Source organism: Electrophorus electricus, chromosome 2, assembly GCF_041902795.1.
Source record: "Electrophorus electricus isolate QZ-2024a chromosome 2, ASM4190279v1, whole genome shotgun sequence".
Classification (NCBI taxonomy): Eukaryota; Metazoa; Chordata; class Actinopteri; order Gymnotiformes; family Gymnotidae; genus Electrophorus; species Electrophorus electricus.
In genome coordinates, this window is record NC_137498.1 from 43,678,750 (window position 1) to 43,696,710 (window position 17,961).

At 37.4% G+C, this 17,961-nt stretch overlaps 1 non-coding gene across 1 annotated transcript; it reads left to right on the forward strand.

Annotated features, from left to right (window-relative positions):
- Positions 1-8,917: 8,917 nt before the first annotated feature.
- Positions 8,918-8,989, forward strand: trnac-gca (transfer RNA cysteine (anticodon GCA)). Its single transcript has one exon. It is a non-coding gene; the product is annotated as a tRNA-Cys (tRNA).
- Positions 8,990-17,961: the final 8,972 nt, after the last annotated feature.

The window sequence follows — 17,961 nt, forward strand, 5'->3', positions numbered from 1 at the left end:
TTGAAGCCTTTTTTCCATTAAAACACACACTTGTTTCTGCAAATGATGATGGAGATGACACAAGTAACACGGGCAAAGCTGATCTTGTTTTTTAAAACGCTACTGAATTTTGAAGTAAGCACTAGTGCCACCTAATTTAATTGCCTGATAAAATTCCACTCATTTCCTGACTAGAGAATGAGTTATATATACAATGCATGTTTACATGAAGATTTTTTCTGACTCATGAAGGTACAGATTAACACTTAAACTGACACTCTAACAGAACCATTATCTTAAGTTTAAGTCAGGCCTTTCTCCTTGCACCTATGACAGGGGACCTCACTGTGACATGTGATATTATAGTAGACTGCATGGTCCTACACAATGTGGCTTCCCTACAAGACCATAACCAGAAGTAGAGTCATATGATGATATCAGCGATTGCTGGTCAGGTGCTTGATTCATATTTTTAACACTTGTGTAGCAGTGCTCTCATTTTTGGATGATGCAAAAATATTATTAGATATTAAATGTTATTTATTTGTCTGTTTATGCCCTGATCATAGACAATCACCTTGTTCCCAGTTTCATTCTTCAAACCGTGGGATCGTTCAGTTCAAGGTTCTCAATCATTTGCACATGTGTAAAGCCAAGTTCTCAAAAATCTTCCCAGACATGAACTCTACCTGTGATAGATGCTATGACCGAAACCCGTTACCTCTTTTCACTCATTTTGGTCTTGTTGTAGTTTGATGTCATTTTTAGTCTCTATTTTTAAGTGTTCACAGACATAATTGGTGTGATAATTAATTCTTGTCCTCATCACAAGACCTTGGGTTAATGATTCCCAGTCCAATCCATCTTCTGTGAAGATGTTTAATTTTGTTGATTTTGAACCCCCGCCCCCCCTTCTTTGATAGATGGATATCTGGATATTCCACATTCCGCATTGCCACATTAGCCATGTTGAGGAGATGAATCAGTTTATGCATATTATTAAGATTTAGATTTAGATTTAGATTAACATTTACAGCATTTAGCAGATGCTCTTATCCAGAGTAAGTTGACTAACAAAAGACTAAGTTGCTGCAGTGAGGTAGGGTTCATGTTTGTCATATACTGCAGAGGGAACATTATATATGTGTATGTGAGCCATTATAAGGAGAAAATATGGTTCTTATATAATCACTTATATTTCCAAGGGACATTATTATTATTATTATTAGTAGTAGTAGTAGTAGTAGTATTAACAACAACAGCAATAATATAATATGTTTCAGAAAACTCACCTGTATTCTAAAGAGGCTTATTACACTTAACATATAAACTGTATTATTTTGTGTAGCGCGTTTATCCAACAGTGCCCCCTTCTGGTGAAGATTGTAATATTCATGAAGTTCTGAAGCGATAACGAATCATTAAACTGCACAGGAGCACGGAACAAATAATGAGCTATGTGCCTCCCTTAGGTTTTATTATGTTTGTACATCTATATTTTACATAATTTTGCTTTTATAAGGCAATATTTGCATAGTAATCAGCCTTTTCTATTAATAATCTTTTTTATGATGTTGACAATTTTCTTGTAACATCATCTATATTTCATTACAGAATTTAAAAAGAAATTAGGTTCTGACAAAATTGGTTCAAATTGTTAAGGATTATAAATACTTATAATTATAAATCCAACTATAAAAAGCATTCACGCTCCTGTTTTATTATTCAGATTTGATTATGTTACAACATTCATGATAGAACTTGAATGCTAACCAGGATGTTTTATTGACAATTCTCATAAACATCTTTACTCCAAGTATTGTCACTGTCCTTTTACATGGATAAATAAACATATACAGACATTCCCAAGCATATATCGGGTGGGAGGAGAATCTAGAAAGATGATAAAACAAAACAGAAAAATTATGACAGTTCTGCTCACATGTCTTTATAGGGAAATGAGTCAGGAAATAAAGTGCTGATCATTTGAACCAGACAATATATATCTGATCTTTTCTGTTTTTAAAAACAGGGGGGCTCTTTTTCCAAATCAACTTAATTAAACATCTTCACAGAAGATGGATTGGACTGAAATGTAGTTAAATTAAGGTCTTGTGATGATATGCCAAAAAGTCCAATGAGTGGACAAGGTGCAATTTTCACAGTGCAACAAACTCTGGCCTGGACAGGATTTATAAACATATATATATATTTTTTTTATCTTTGCATGTGGGGGGAAACCAGTAAACACTAAGCTTTAACATATAAAACTAATTAAAATCAATTACTTGTTAATTATTAAAGTGTTAATATTAAATGACCTAATCTATCAGTAAATGTAAACCATTGCTTGCTCTTGTAAGAATTCTAGCTTCACACTGAGACTTAACTGGCCACCTTATTCTTTGTCTGGAAGTTGGGTCATATCAGCCCGATGGTACCATTTAGAATATAATTTCCTTTAGAAATTATATTAGAAAAATGCCTGAGAAAGAAGCAAAACAATTATAAAATATCTTGTTCCATTTTCTTAAGTCGATTCTGACTAAATAATGGCTGATGAGCTCACGAGTGCATTCCTGAATAGAGCTATTAACTTGGAAGTTACTGGAGTTTTTCTTAAAATGATAATTATAAATGTATAATAGTTGCATTGTTCATAACCATACCTCATGTACATGAAGGTTATTTATATTTGCCACAAGGGGGCACCCAGAGTTGAACTGGGGACCTCTGCAGTCAAATGCTCTACTACAGAGCTATACCTCGAGTGACAGAGATGTTCATGCATTGAAATGCTTGTGGTGAGGCTCAGGTAACTCCTGTACAGCAACCCTGACATTGATACACATAACTAATGAGGAAATGACAACAATATACCAAATATACACAAAATATACACATACACAATATACATAATATACATAAATAACATACAACAGCAGAGTAAGAAAATAAACAATGTGACTTCAGAAGGGTCCTCAGGAGGAGCATCCTGCTATTGAATATATTAGCCAAAGGTAATCTGTAGATAAACTACACCCTGTATATTAATAGTGACTATGTGGAAATGTTCAAGTAGAGGTGTGCTGCAATGTATTAATAGTAGTAACGAATTAGTGCCACAGTGAACACATACTGGAAGGACAAACTGTTTTACATCCTGTTTAAGAGGCTGATAGCCAGAGGGTAGAAACTGTTTATCAACTGGTTTGTTCAGTGTGAGCAAGCCGTGTGCTAGGTGTCTACTGTCTAGCTGGATATTTTAAATTTTTCTCAAGCAGTGGGACTGCTAGATGTCTTGGAAGGCTGGAACATAGGAAGGCCAATGATGGATTCTGCAGTCCTCACTACTCTCTAGAGGGCCTTACAGTCACTTGAAGTGCAGCTGCTGTACCAGACAGTAATTCAGTCTGTGAGGATGCTCTCTATTGTGCATCTGTAGAAGCTGTAAAGGATGCCAGCAACAACACTACTGACTCTTTCCACTTTGGCTCCATTGATATATAAGGGAGAGTGACTGCCCATCTGCGGCTTCCTATAGTCCATGATCATCTCCTTTGTTTTACTGACATTCAGCTGGAGAATGAACCACTTTGATAGGCCTCTGTGCTCAGAGTCACTGTTGAAGACAAGCTGTTGCTATTTTCACCACCTGTGGTCTGCTTGTCAGGAAGTCCAGTATCCAATTGCAGAGACAAGCATTCAGACCCAAGTCTGTCAGTTTTGGGATGAGTTTTTGTGTTGATTGCTGAGCTTTAGTCTATGAACAACTTTCTCACATATGTGTTTTTCCTGTCCATGTGAGTGAGGGCAGCATGGTCAGTGCAATGGTATCGTCTGGAGATCTGTTGAGTCGGTATGCTAATTAGTGGGAGTCTATGGTGTCTAGAAGTGTGGAACAGATGTGAGCTTTGACCAGCTGTTCAAAGCACTTCATGGCTATTGCGGTCAGTGCAACAGGGAGGTAATCATTTAAGCAGGTGACAGGTGTTTTCTTGGGAAATGGAACAATGGTGGCTCTCTTAAATCATGAGGAGATCACTGAGTCTTAGGGAGAGGGTGAAGACGTCAGGGAAAACCTCCACCAGCTGGTTGGTGTGTGCTCTATGTACTCGACTGTGGACGCCATCCGGACCAGGAGCCTTGCGTGTGTTGACTGCCTTAAAGGATCTGACCACCTCAAACACATGAATGGATAGGGTGCAGCTCTCGTGATCTACCAGGAGTCTTGCAGAGGGGGGGGGTGTTTGCCTCAAACCAAGCATAATGAGCATTTAGCTCATCTGCAAGTGAGGAGGTCAACCTCAGTATTGATACAGCATTGATTCAAATGTTAAATACATTTTATGAAGTAGTTACTTACTTCAGTCTTGGGCAAAATCCAAATGTCCTCCATATTTTAATATGACTTTGTTGCCTTCCAGCGTTCAACAACACAATCCCAGGCAAAGGACAGAACTCTTGGTTCAAAGTTTGTGCACCTGCTGTTGGAATCTCTAATCTCAGCATGCACAAGGCAGTCCCAGAGCATTTACATCTTACAAATCTTACTGACTTCATTTTTCTCAACACAATCTGTCAGGCTCTGCTTATAGTTTTGTAAAAATTGAGCATAAACTATACATTGTGCATTACATGAACTGTGATTTTGGTCAGTTTCATCACCAATTTAGTAATTCAGGTATAAACAACCATTTCTTATATTTGATTCTTTACAGTGTATCCTTCTGATTGGCAAGTCGGTTTCCTCCAGCAAGCTGATCACTGTGGCCTACATCTGAGTGTCTTCATTCTAAGCCTTGATAGATGGTATAGAGGGAAACATCCTGAATAGTTTTAGAGTTATAGCAAATGTCTGCGCTTACCTGCTTCAACTAAAGGAAGATGAGTTCATTCATTCTTGAAACAGTTCTGTGATGGCCGTCACACAGAGAAGAGATGTAAGGACGCCCTTAAATTCTTTTGATGGTTATTTCATCCATATTAATTAGCATATCCATATTGAAAACATTCTCTTGGGAATGGCCTGTGCTAGCATATGCTGTGTTGATGATGATCGTGCTGTTGCTTCACCTACATTATGAGGCTCAATAAACTCAGTGCTTGCCAGGTGCTCACTGAGGGGGTTCAGACCTATGCAGAACAGCAGCGAGGACAGGGCATCCCCTTGGTAAATCTCATACTTGATGGTGACTTGTGCTGTTGGTCTCAAGTTGGCCTCTAGGGTCGTCTTCCACAGCCCCAATGAGTGTTTGATGAAAGATCTTTGTAGTCTGTCCAATTTAGCAATGATTTTCAATTTTAGATTGCCCTGGTCCCCTAAAATCTAACGCAGACCTTGTTGAACCGGGCGACGTCTGAGCCGGTGTGACTCTTTTATTCCAATCTCTCATTGTTCATGAGGTAGACAGGCAGCATTAAGTGCCTTTCCAAAGGGACCACCCTGGTCAGGAAGTCACTCTGGACAAGGGCATTTACCAAATGCTATAAATGTAATGTATTGTAAAACTTTAATCCTTTTCTAACCTTTTGTTTTGTAACGGGCTGCTGTAATGCTATTTAAGTTACACTCCAACCCAGATTAGCAGAGAGTTTTGCAACTGGTGGAGAGAAGCCTGTGAAGCACGTGGACGAGGCGCGAGTCAGACTCAACTCAGTTTTGCAGTAATCTTGCTGATTTATTCACTATGTGACATAGGCTTGCTCTTGGAATCTTCTGGACAATTTATACATGATATGTAGAAACATCTAAAGCTCATAAATGCATTACTAGAGAAGTTAAAAATAAAGACAGAAAGAAGAGCTGGGTCCAGTGATGTCCGTCATGTACAGTACAAACCAAAAACCTCCTCTGTGTGGCCTACATGCACATGCATTTTAAATTTTAAACGTAACTTAAAAGTACAGTACACAAGATACTGACCGAAATCCAGAATATAAAAAGTCTCTGTATATATAAAAATATAAAAAGTCACTGTGGTACACTAATTCCTCTTCTACTCTGTGAGAGTGTGTGGCCAGGAGGACACAGTCTATGCAGGGAACGAAGATGAGTTGGAAGCCTGGAAAGATTTCTACCTGCCAGAGAGAATGGAGATGGAGGTAATTGGTGCAATCGATGACTTCCCATGTGAGGCGTTTGGCCTGCAGCTGGTCCTCTTGCTGTGCGAAGATGGCAACATATATGCCTACGAAGACGAAGTTCTGCACCTTGTGGCCAGAAGCTTAAAGGAACTGTTTAGTAGTGGCATGACCTTTCCTGGAATATAAACCTTCCAACTCAGGGAATGTTTTGAATATTTGAGTGTTTACATTTTTTCTATTAGTTGCTGGAGAGCTATTGGTCAAGGTTCTAGACCAATCTGAGAGCTTCCCTGTTCATTTACATTGATTTCAATTTTAATTCTAAGCTTAGTAGGAGTGTTGGGCAGGGAAAATTGTCCTAGACTCTGGGTCCTGGTGGTAGACAATTTGGTGTTTTCCTTAACTAACACACTGGTTAAGTATTACTAAGTAGCTCAGTGTTTAAGGTACTTGACTTATAATTAGAAGGTTGCTGCTTCAAGTCTTACTACTGTTGGGCCCCTGAGCAAGGCCCTTAACCCTCAATTTGTACTCATTCATAACTGTAAGTTGCTTTGAATAAAAGTGTCTGCTAAATGCTGTAAATGACATGCAAAAACTGATTAATCTACATGACTAGTGGAATGTCCTGTTTGCAAAGCAGCAAGTTTCTGTAAAACAACAGGGTTTTTACATTTAGAAAGTCATGGAGATAATTAGAAAATATTTTCACACAGTTGCTTCTGGTCATGGATGCTTATCAGGAATTGTGTATGAGTGTGCATGTGTGTACGTATTGTGTGAGGGAGAAAGAGAGATGGAGATGGTGGTTTATTTGTACAATAACACTAGAAAGCAAAGTTTCTAGTCTACCAGTGACATCCACAGTGTTTCCATCTCTGTTGAGGCTGCTGCAGATCTTCAGTGCACTTTCGGACCCAGCACGGAGCATCACCATACTGCCCGAGCTGAAGCACAGTCTTCAACTTTCCCCCTCATGTACTGAGAGACCTCCCTTTAAAGTGGACACCTTGTGTTGGGTAGGCACTAGGTTTGCTAGTGCCAAAAGGTGTCATTTAACTTTCTCAATGATCCTATAGCTAATTCTGTATTAATTGTTCCTGGCTTTGAGTTTAATAGACAAAAAAGTTTGATTTTGTTTCCTGTTTCATAGCACCTTTTAGGACTAAAAGGCAACTTTGTGACTGTAGGACTGTGTGTTTCTATAAGTAGACTGAAGAGAGAATGTGTCTCAGTTCAGAAGTGTAATAAGATATCATTGTGTGTATAAATATATATATATTCGATTCCTGAAACAAGGGTGTTCGATTCCTGACGAGGGTGGTTAAGGCCCTTAACACTGCCTGTCTACCTCATGAACAATGAGAGATTGGAATAAAAGAGTCACACCGGCTCAGACGTCGCCCGGTTCAACAAGGTCTGCGTTAGATTTTAGGGGACCAGGGCAATCTAAAATTGAAAATCATTGCTAAATTGGACAGACTACTAAGATCCTTCATCAAACACTCAATGGGGCTGTGGAAGCTGACCATAGAGGCCAACTTGAGACCAAGTGACCCATCAAGTGTGGCATTTACCAAGGAGATGCCCTGTCCCCGCTGCTGTTCTGCATAGGCCTGAACCCCCTCAGTGAGATCATCAGAAAGAATGGCTACAGATACCGACTATGGAATGGAGCAACCATCAGTCACCTCCTGTACATGAATGACATCAAGACACATGCCAGAAGTGAATGAGACATTGACTCATTCACCAGCATATACAGTAATGACATTGCCCAGTTGGACTGGGTAAGTGGGGTCGTATGGTTACAGGGAGAGGGAAGGTGGCTAAAACAAAGGGGATCACACTAACACATGTTGAGAGCAGCTACAAGTACCTTGGAATCCCACAGGCAAATGTAAATCATGAAGAGGCCATACGAAAAGCATCTAAAACCTGAGAAGTCAGCTGAATGGGAGAAACAAGATCTGAGCTATCAACACCTCATGGTAAACTTGAGAAACCCTTTGGATGCTTGAATTCAATATACACATGACATTTTGCAAATAGGTTGTACACTGAGAATGAAATCCAATAACATCCAAGTCAAATATAAATATTTGGTGCAATTTTAATTCATTAACCAGCTATCACCACTGAGAAAGCCCTAGTGTGTTCATAAAATGACAGGCCTGATGTGCTCAGGAGAGGATAACTGAACACAGTTCTTAACAGGGGGTTAGCTCAATGGGAGAGCATTTGATTATGGATTAAGACATTCCAAATCAACTTTTAATTTGGCTGGACAGCAAGAGGTCACCAAATAATCTCTAGATGCAATCGCATGGTAAACTTGACAATCCCTTTGGCTGCTTGTCATTGGAACATTCACTTGACAACATTTTGCAGTTACAGTGCACCCTATGTAAAAAGTGCAATAACGTACAAGTCAAATATAGATATCTTGTGCAACTTTAATAAGTTTAACCAGCTACCACCACAGAGTTATCCCTTGTGTGTTCATAAAATAATTACTAAACACAGCTCTGCACAGCAATATAGCTCAGAGGTCATATATTTTCTCTGCAGATCAGCAGATTATTAGGTGATGTCTTGATGCCCTTCGTGGAAAGTTTGAGACAGCCTGTGCTTACTTGACATTTTCATATGCATTGTGCAACTTTTATGCCCTTAATGTCTAATCTTGACAAAAATTACAATACCTCCCATCTCAGATATATTGTGACATTTTCTTCATGTTTTTTTTCAGCTGAATTGTTCTATTGTACTTTCCATTGCAAATTTCATAGTGTGGTACCCAAGGATTGCTGTTGTGTTCACCTGAGCATTCTCAGGCTGCCCTTTGCTTGGGGGTATAGCTCAGTGGTAGAGCATTTGACTGCAGATCAAGAGGTCCCCAGTTCAACTCTGGGTGCTCCCTAGTGGTGTACATGAGCTTTTTAAAAATATATATCATGTATTGCAATGCATCACGCAACCTTCATGCCTTTATATCACATTCAGAAGAACTCCAGTAACTTCAGTGTCAGTTATCTTATTCCATTTTCTTAAATTGATCAAGTTCTTTACTCAGTAAGGTCTGATGTGCTCATGAGAGTATAAGTGAACACAGCTCGATGGGAGATTATTGGATTCTGGATGAAGCTTGGGGGTATAGCTCAGTGCTAGAGCATTTGACTGCAGATCAAGCTGTCTCTAATGCTATGTATCACACAACTTTTATGCCTTTATATACTCAGAAAAACTCCAGTAACTTCATTGTCTGTTATCTTATTCCATTTTCTTAATTTCATCCAGTTTACGATTCAGTACAGGCTGATGTGCTTACAAGAACATAACTGATCACAACTCTTACCATGATATTAGTTCATTTGGAGAGCACTTGACCCTGGATTAAGACGTTCCAATTCAACCTTTAATTTGACCGGAGTTTTGACAAACCCTTTGGCTGCTTGACATTGAAATATGTGCTTCACAACATTTTGCAATTACAATGCACCCTTAGTGCACATCACTTAACAGGGGTTAGCTCAGTGGGAGATCATTTTATTCTGGAGTAAATTGTTCCTATTTAACTGTTACTTTTAGGCAGCTCTGAACAGCAGTAACCTCAGTGGTCATGAATTTTGTCTGCAGAAGAAAAGATTCTTAATTCACTTCTTTGAGCCCCTTATGGTCACATGGGCGTTCCTGGGGTGCACTGTCTTTGGGGTTATAGCTAAGCATTAGAGCAATTGACTGCAGACCAATAGGTCCCCAGTTCAACTTTGGCTGCCCCCTAGTGTCACACATGCAGTTTTCTTTGGCATATGTAATTTCTTCATATTTTGTGACATTTTCTTTTCTTTTTTTTCCAGATGAATTATTCTTTTTTGTGCTTTCTTGTGACAATTTCATACTATAGGAGTGAAAAAGGGGCTATAACATAGTGGAGCAACTGTTTGCAGCTCAAGAGGTTCTCAGTTCACCCACTGAGCTTGACACGGTCCTCATTGACATTTTGCTATGCAGTGCCACTTGTGTGCACTTAGAGTGTAACCTTGTCAAAAACTCTTATACCTTCCAGCTCAGAAATCTGACCTTTTCTTAAATGTTTCCAGCTACCACCACTCAAGTAGTGCTGTTAAAGTCTTACTTGCATTCCTGATCACATTTCTTCCTGGGTGCTACTTCTGTAGTCATGATGTACTGATAGTAATGTGCTGATAAATTGCTGATTATATTTTAGAACATTATGTAATGTTTGGTTATCTTTGGTTATGTTTGGTTATGTGGACCTGACTGTGACAAATTTGATTGTGGCAAGGTCTCTTGTGTGTGCTGTGATAAACCTTTTTTATTGCCCTAAAAGTACACACAGACTTTGAATATCACATTTCACCAAGGCACATTGTTTTGTTGATACATGGTTTTCCTCAAAGACTTTTCACAACTTTAAGCATTGACAATATTTTTCAGTTGCTTATTATTTGGGAGAGGACACTCATTACCATACAGAAAAAAATTACTAGAAAGTCTATTTGACACCTGTAGTATATTAATCTTATCAAACCATTAGGTTAATTCAAAATTAATTCAGTGTCTTTGATGCAAGCTCATGGAAGGGAGAGTTCTGAAATGTTCAAGTGCCTGTCCATTAAAAAATGTACATTCACTTAAAAAAATTGGTAAATTTGTGAGTATAGTGGTCCTGAAACACTAACACAGACGGTCATGCTGCAAGAAATGTTTCAAACCCTGCACAATATGCTTCATACACTAAGCAAAGATTCTTCAAATGGTCTAAAGCTAATAGTCCAGTCTAGTCAAATGTATTTATACGGGACTTTTTACAACAGATATTGTCACAAAGCAGCTTTTTAAATGTCCAAGTCCAAGCCCCCAGTGAACAAGCCAAGGGTGACTATGGCAAAGAAAAACTCCCTAGAGCATGAGGAAGAAACCTTGAGAGGAACCAAGACTCAGAGGAGGGGTTCATCCTCCTCTGGCTAAGAACAGACACCAAAATAGAAACAATGCATAACTGGATTTTTTAAGTTGTTACAAGTGGTCATAATTATCAGAAATCAAATAACTGCTTCATATATTCTTAATTTGATTTATATGATAATAATACATGCTCCAAATGGTTAAAATATGCTTCAGATTGCCAAAAATACAACAACTATCAAAAATATATTTATTTAAACAATCAGCAGTTTCCATGAATACAAGTCACATCAAGAAAATCTGTGGGTAGTCAACTAGAAGATTGATATTTTATAACTCAAATACTCATGAACATTTATCAAAAGTGAAGATATTATTATTGTACAGCTTAATTATAGCTATCTGAAGTTTGCTATTTGTTGAAATTTTTTCAAGCAGGGTTACTGAGGGCATGGTCTGATAACAGTTTGTGCTTGGGCACTCAATTGCCCCTAGTGTTAATATTTACAGTGGTGATTCACCATCAAAAGGAAAAGCACACATTTGTGCAGTAGGGTAGGTTCATTTCTGTCTTTTTCTGCCTGGTGTAAATGAGAATGGAAGTTACAGTCACTCCTGCAGTGATACAGAAGGAGTGATGGTTGATAATGATTAATGATTTAGATACATTATATTTTTAGGGGCTGTGCTAAAGAATATTCATATAACAGATCTTTATTGGTGGAATTTGACAGCACACTAGCTGTTCTTTACAAACTATTTTACTGTCTTAGGCTTCATTCATTTACAGCATTTATTTGACACTTTTATCCAAAAAAAACTTACAATAAAGACTGAGCACAATGGAGGGTTAAGGATCTTGCTCAGGGGCCCAACAGTGGCAATATGGCAGCAGGACTTGAACTGGCAACCTTCTGATTACTATTCAAGTACCTTAACAACTGAGAGACCCCCAGCCCACCATTCCCAGTTTACCAGATCCCCAAGGTATAATATTAGATTGAGATATGATGACTGAGAAGACAACTGAAACAGTGAACCAATTGTTAAGGTCCTATATCAAGTTTAAAATCACTTGTTCTTTGTGATGTCATGTTATCATGATTTAAATAACCACTTTAAGATGGGTGTAGTGTGCCCTTAAAGTGTTGTAATGGACACTTACATCACTGGTATCATCTGTGGCATACAAACAATATATATGCTGTGCCTAACTGAAACAGACCTTAACGAATTCACACCACCTCTCTCAGACTACGACTTAAACATATATGAACACTGTAAATGAAATAGCAGTTAGCTGCCCTGTTACCATAGAAGAAGTAATATCATGGTGTCATCTACTAACACGTTCACTGAGATCTTACCACAATTATCCTTGGCCTCTTCCTAATCTGGCCCTGATGATTTTGAACATGTAGTTAAAAGCTTACGATCAGTAATTCATATGTCTTGGTCTCATTAAAGGATTTGCTCTCTCTTGATTTAAATCCTATCTGACTGACCACTTTCAAATTGTTTCTGTGGACAATGAGTCCTCTGATCTTACTATGGTTAAATTTGATGTCCCACATGGGCCAGTGCTAGGCCTTCTGCTCTTCTCTCTCAATATTTTACTGCTTGGCACCATCATTTTGCAATCTCAAATGCAAACATCTTCTTTCTACCTTTTCCAGTATTGGAATGCTAGTCTAACTATATTGGCCTTGCTGAAGATATTTTCTCATACTTCTGACTTAATTACTGACTTCTTCTGTTTAACATATTTATTAGTTACAACAAATGTATTATTTCTATTTAATATATTTCCATCAATAAAATCTTTGTCCTTTATCATGTAATTCACATTCCTTGCTGTTAATTTGCTATTGCAACTTTCACAGACTAATCTAACATTCAATAAATTTATATACCCATATTTAAAATTAAGTTTATTGTCATGATTGGTCCCTCCCAGGTTCTGTGTTCCATGTTTTCCCTGTCTTGTGTTTTTTAGTTCCGTTCCATTCGCTTTCTCCTTTGATTTTCCACACCTGTCCCTCATTTCTAGTATTAAGTTCATGTATTTATACCCTGTCTGGAGCCCAGTGTTTGGTTGTTCATTTGAATGGTTGCATTTATGTGATATTGAATGCGTTAGGCTTCATTGCATTTATGATGTTTGGTTGTATGTTTATTTGGAATCGTTGTGTTTAAGATTGTACTCCATGCCTTTTCCCTAGCCTTAGTTACAGCCTGCTTCCCTGTTTGCCTTCATGTGTTTTTATTTTGTTTAATCATGTATCCCTGAGCTTTGCATGTCGGCTCTATGACCCTGGACCGTTCTAACGACTCTGATTTTGGATTTGCCCATAATAAATCTGGCTCCTCTCTGCCTCCTTACCGCTCATCGTTACATTTATGCCTAAAGTAAAAGTCAGGTTATTTTGTTAATTTTACTCAAACTACAATTATTATTGTTACAATTCCAATTCCTAATTTGTTTATATAGGACAACATATTCTACAAACGTTCACTCCTTTTCAGTACTTGGTGGAGCCATTTTAGTACAAGATCCTTTCTGTAGTTCTTTCTGCTTCTTGCTCTTCATGTTCTTAATTTTTATGAGTCTTCTGCTAAATCTTCATCTCCTGCTAAGAAACTATTGTTTAAAAAGACATTTAAAAATTATTTTTGTTCACAAATGTCAGATTTCAGTTTGAATATCATCAAGGCTGATGACTTGATATGCATTTGATACCTAGCTATGAGCTGTATGCCAGCCATAATACAATTTAAACAGTGATATAATATCTGACGGTATACTATATATGATTAATTTGGAATTTCTCATGTATTTTTTATTGTTCTTCATCCAAGAGCAGAATGAATTAATATTTTATTAAACTGAAACTGATTCTCACACCAGAACATTAGGAGGTATTAGATAAGAGATGACACACACCTGACCACCACCCAACCATTATGAGTTTAGCAAACATTGAAATGATGACTGACCTTTCCACATGCTTGAATGACCAGTGGCACCACACACGACTCGGTACAGCAACTGATGACCTGATTGGCCACTTTAAAGTTGCTCAGGAGAATTTAAGCAGGAAGATCTAGAAACATTTTACATCTGTTGCCTTTTTTGAAGTCTAGGTAAGAGATCATATAAATTAAGCAAATTGCTTGTTAAATTCAGGAATTCCATTTCTTTACTCATTTTTATGCTTTTCTCAAACTCCAGTAGAAGATAAAATGTACATTCAGAGCATGAGTCTACAGCCCAATAAAATGATTAACATTAATTTGAATAAAGGTACTGCTGCTAGCTAGCATTAAATTAAGTGGCACAAGATATTATAACTATGAGTTGCATTTTGTAATTGTTTTGCGTTGTGTAAAAATGACATTAAATAATTTTCTCCAGCAGACATGGACATTAGAGGAAGTCTGCACTGTTTTGCAGTTTTACTGCTCTGTGGTAAGTTATGTTTTCTGCTAGTTGTCAGTACATATACAACATGTTTGAATTTAACCCAATAAGACTTTTGAAATAATAAAATTAGTAAATGTGGCCAAAGTCAGCGATTCTGAAAACAGCTTGTTGAGAGCTCAATGTTTGCTGGTTGAGTAACAGAGACCTACAAGTCCTGATTCTCCAGCCCGTCTTCGGCCCACCACTGTGTTATTTCATAAGTCACTCCAAGGGTACTGGCAGAGTCTTAACTGTTAATAATTGTATCCATCTAATGGATGGGTTTAAAAGGAAACCATACACCCAGACATTATAATTTAAGTACCTACCCTGCTAGACATTCTTTTAGCATCTTTCCTGTAAATTAATGAAATAACATAATCAAACAACTTGGATCAAGTCTATAAACTGAATGATTCAAATGACTAATACATATTATTAAAATCTATTTTGAGCCACATTTGTTATAATATGTCATGCTTCACTTACTTGTCACTGTGATTAGAGTCTTAGCAATATTGACTGAAATAACAAAGTTATTGTAGTGTTTCCCACTCAGACGTTGATAAAACAGCACTTACATCAGGATTGGGATCATTGTATTAACCAGTGTTTTAACCAGCAATTGTACAACCCGCGAAAAGCATTGGAACCACATTTGTGTGATTTCAGCCAACATGTAGAAGTCATTTCTAAAGCACAAGCTCTGACCAGAGTGAAATTAATGAATATGGCAATGAAACTGGCATTATGGTCTAAATAGGGATTACAAAAGCTGCTTCAGATACACTTTATTAGTAAATTCACTTTGTAGGAAAGTGAAATTGTGAAGTCTAGTCCTATATGATCCATTGAAATAACACTATTATCAATATTATCTTCTTAAACACACTGAATAATATGGTACAAGTCATTGAAACTATTTCTTTCAGGGCTTTCCTTCGCTTGGCTGGCTGGAAGAGAGTTTGCTGTGTCCTTCATGCAGAATTACATTGACAAGCAACATGAGGCCAAAAGGTTTCTTATTGAGGTTTTTAATCCAGCTCCCAAGATGAGCGCCCAAGTGATGGTAACAGCCCTAGGAAAAGTACATAACAAAACTGTTCTGCCAGGAAAGGGGGAACTCTTCCAGCTTCCTGATGAGGTGGAGATGCTTGGCACTGCAAAAAACAAACAAACTGTCCGAGTGGAAGCTGACCAAGACATCATGGTGACATCACTCAACTATAAGATCTTCTCAACAGGTGCTTCATTGATCTACCCTGTCAAGGAATGGGGAACAGAGTATTATGTTTTTACCCCAAGGTCTCCAGTGTCACATAAAAAAATACCTAATGCATACAAAGAATTCTCCATCACCAACTTCAAGGACAAAAATGTAGCTGAAGTCTATTTGAAGTGTGCAGTGAAATTCCAGGGGAAGAACTACTCCAAAGGAGAGAAACTCATCATTGATTTAGAGCCATATGAGAGTGTGCAGATCCAAACGGAAGAGGAGAATGAACAAAGTGGATACAATCCCAATAAAGGAGACCTAACAGGCTCAAAAGTAGTTGCTAAGCAACCAGTAGCAGTGTTTACAGGCCATAGCTGTACCTGGATGTTTGCTGGATGCGATCATGTATATGAACAACTACTTCCTGTGAGTAAATGGGGGAAAGAATTTATTGTGGTACCCATTACCTACCAAAAACCCAATGGCAAGTATGATAGCGTCTACATTCAAGCCTCACAAACCACTTTAATTAAAGTCACTGGTCAGGATTGTGCAATCATGAACAAAGAAATGAAGACTGGAGAAACACATGATATACATCTAAATTGGCCAGACTCTCTCTACATCACTGCCAATAATGGGATCCAGGTGCTTTATGAGTTTAATGGAGGAATAAGTTCTGATAATGTGTTGAATGACCCATTCTTGATTAACATCATGCCTACTGATCACTTTGATACCTCCTACACACTGATTACACAAATTGGCTTTACAAATGAAGCCCTTCTAGTAGTGCGCACAGAGGACCTCAGTGGACTGCAACTGGGTAAAGCCCCGTCAACCAAGGACTTTCAGTGGCATAAAACAGGTGGAGGTCAATACTCATGGGCAGAGATCAGTTACAATGATGCTTCAGGCTTTTTTGAAGTAGCCCATCCAGAATCACCATTTGGACTGTACAGCTTCGGGATTTCCCGTGTCAATGGTTATGGGACCTCGGCATTTAGTAACATGCGAGGTAAGGCAAGACTACGCTCAGTTTACTTTCCTTAAAATAGTGTTTTTCATTATAGGAATTATCCAAGCAACTATGATCAGACCTTATTGAGTAAACCAAAAGCAACAATAGAAAAATTACTTGATTTAAAATAAGGATGAAACCTTGGGGGAACTGAATGGTGTAAAACAGAAAGATAGCCATGTGAATTTGGTTTTTAAACCTTTTATTGTTTATTGGGTTTTGATGAAACATACAACATTTTTGATGGAACGTATCCTACACGTGTTCATAAAAATAATTAACATGTGTTCCCTTAATAACAGGAGATTACAAGAAAAGATAATTGAACAATTACCAAACACTAGAACAGGTGAAAAAAGCAAAAGAACCATAAATACATGAATGCCCAAAAGAAAAATCCACAATAGACAGACACAGATTAAAAGCAGATAAATAAGTTATATATATAAATAAGATATTTTATATATATATATAAATAAATAAATAAATATATATATATATATATATATATATATATATATATATATATATATATATATATTATTATTATTATTATTTTTATTTATTTATTTATTTTTTTAAATTTTACATAGTCATCCAACCATAAGCAATACCAATAATCATTTGTAATCCGTATGGCAGAAATTTGATTCCAGGGTGAGGGGAAGGTTTAATTTTCTCTACAATCTGAGCGATGTGGATTTGTTATGAAACAATGTTGAACTCTCAGTTTGTGGGGTGAGACCAAGATGTATTGATGATTGTACTGGACCAAGATCAAAAAAAGAAAAACAAGTTTAAAATTAAAACTTCAATTCAGTTTTGAACATGACAACGTTATCACCACCATGTCAGGGTGCTAGAGCTGCATGTTAAATTTTTGTATGTTGTTTTTAATTTTAATATTAATTATCAAGATTTTAATAATAATTGTATTTAATCAAAATTAGATATTACACGTTTACATAGTCTACATGATATTTCATTGTCTCAGGAAATAATTTCAAGTCCCTGGCATCCAAAACTGGATCATTAATGTAGATACAAAAGGGAAATTTATTAAGTGAAATAATAGAAAGTCAACACACTTCAGGTATTTTTATAAGCAGTATAAATATTTATTTGCCTACAGTTATTTCCTCTACTTTTAGGACATCGTGACTGCAGCAGAGTTACTTGTCCGAAAGGTGAACAATGTCAGATGATGGGGGGTGAGGCCAGATGTTTAATAACCACAAATCCTCCTCCTGTAATTCGATCTTC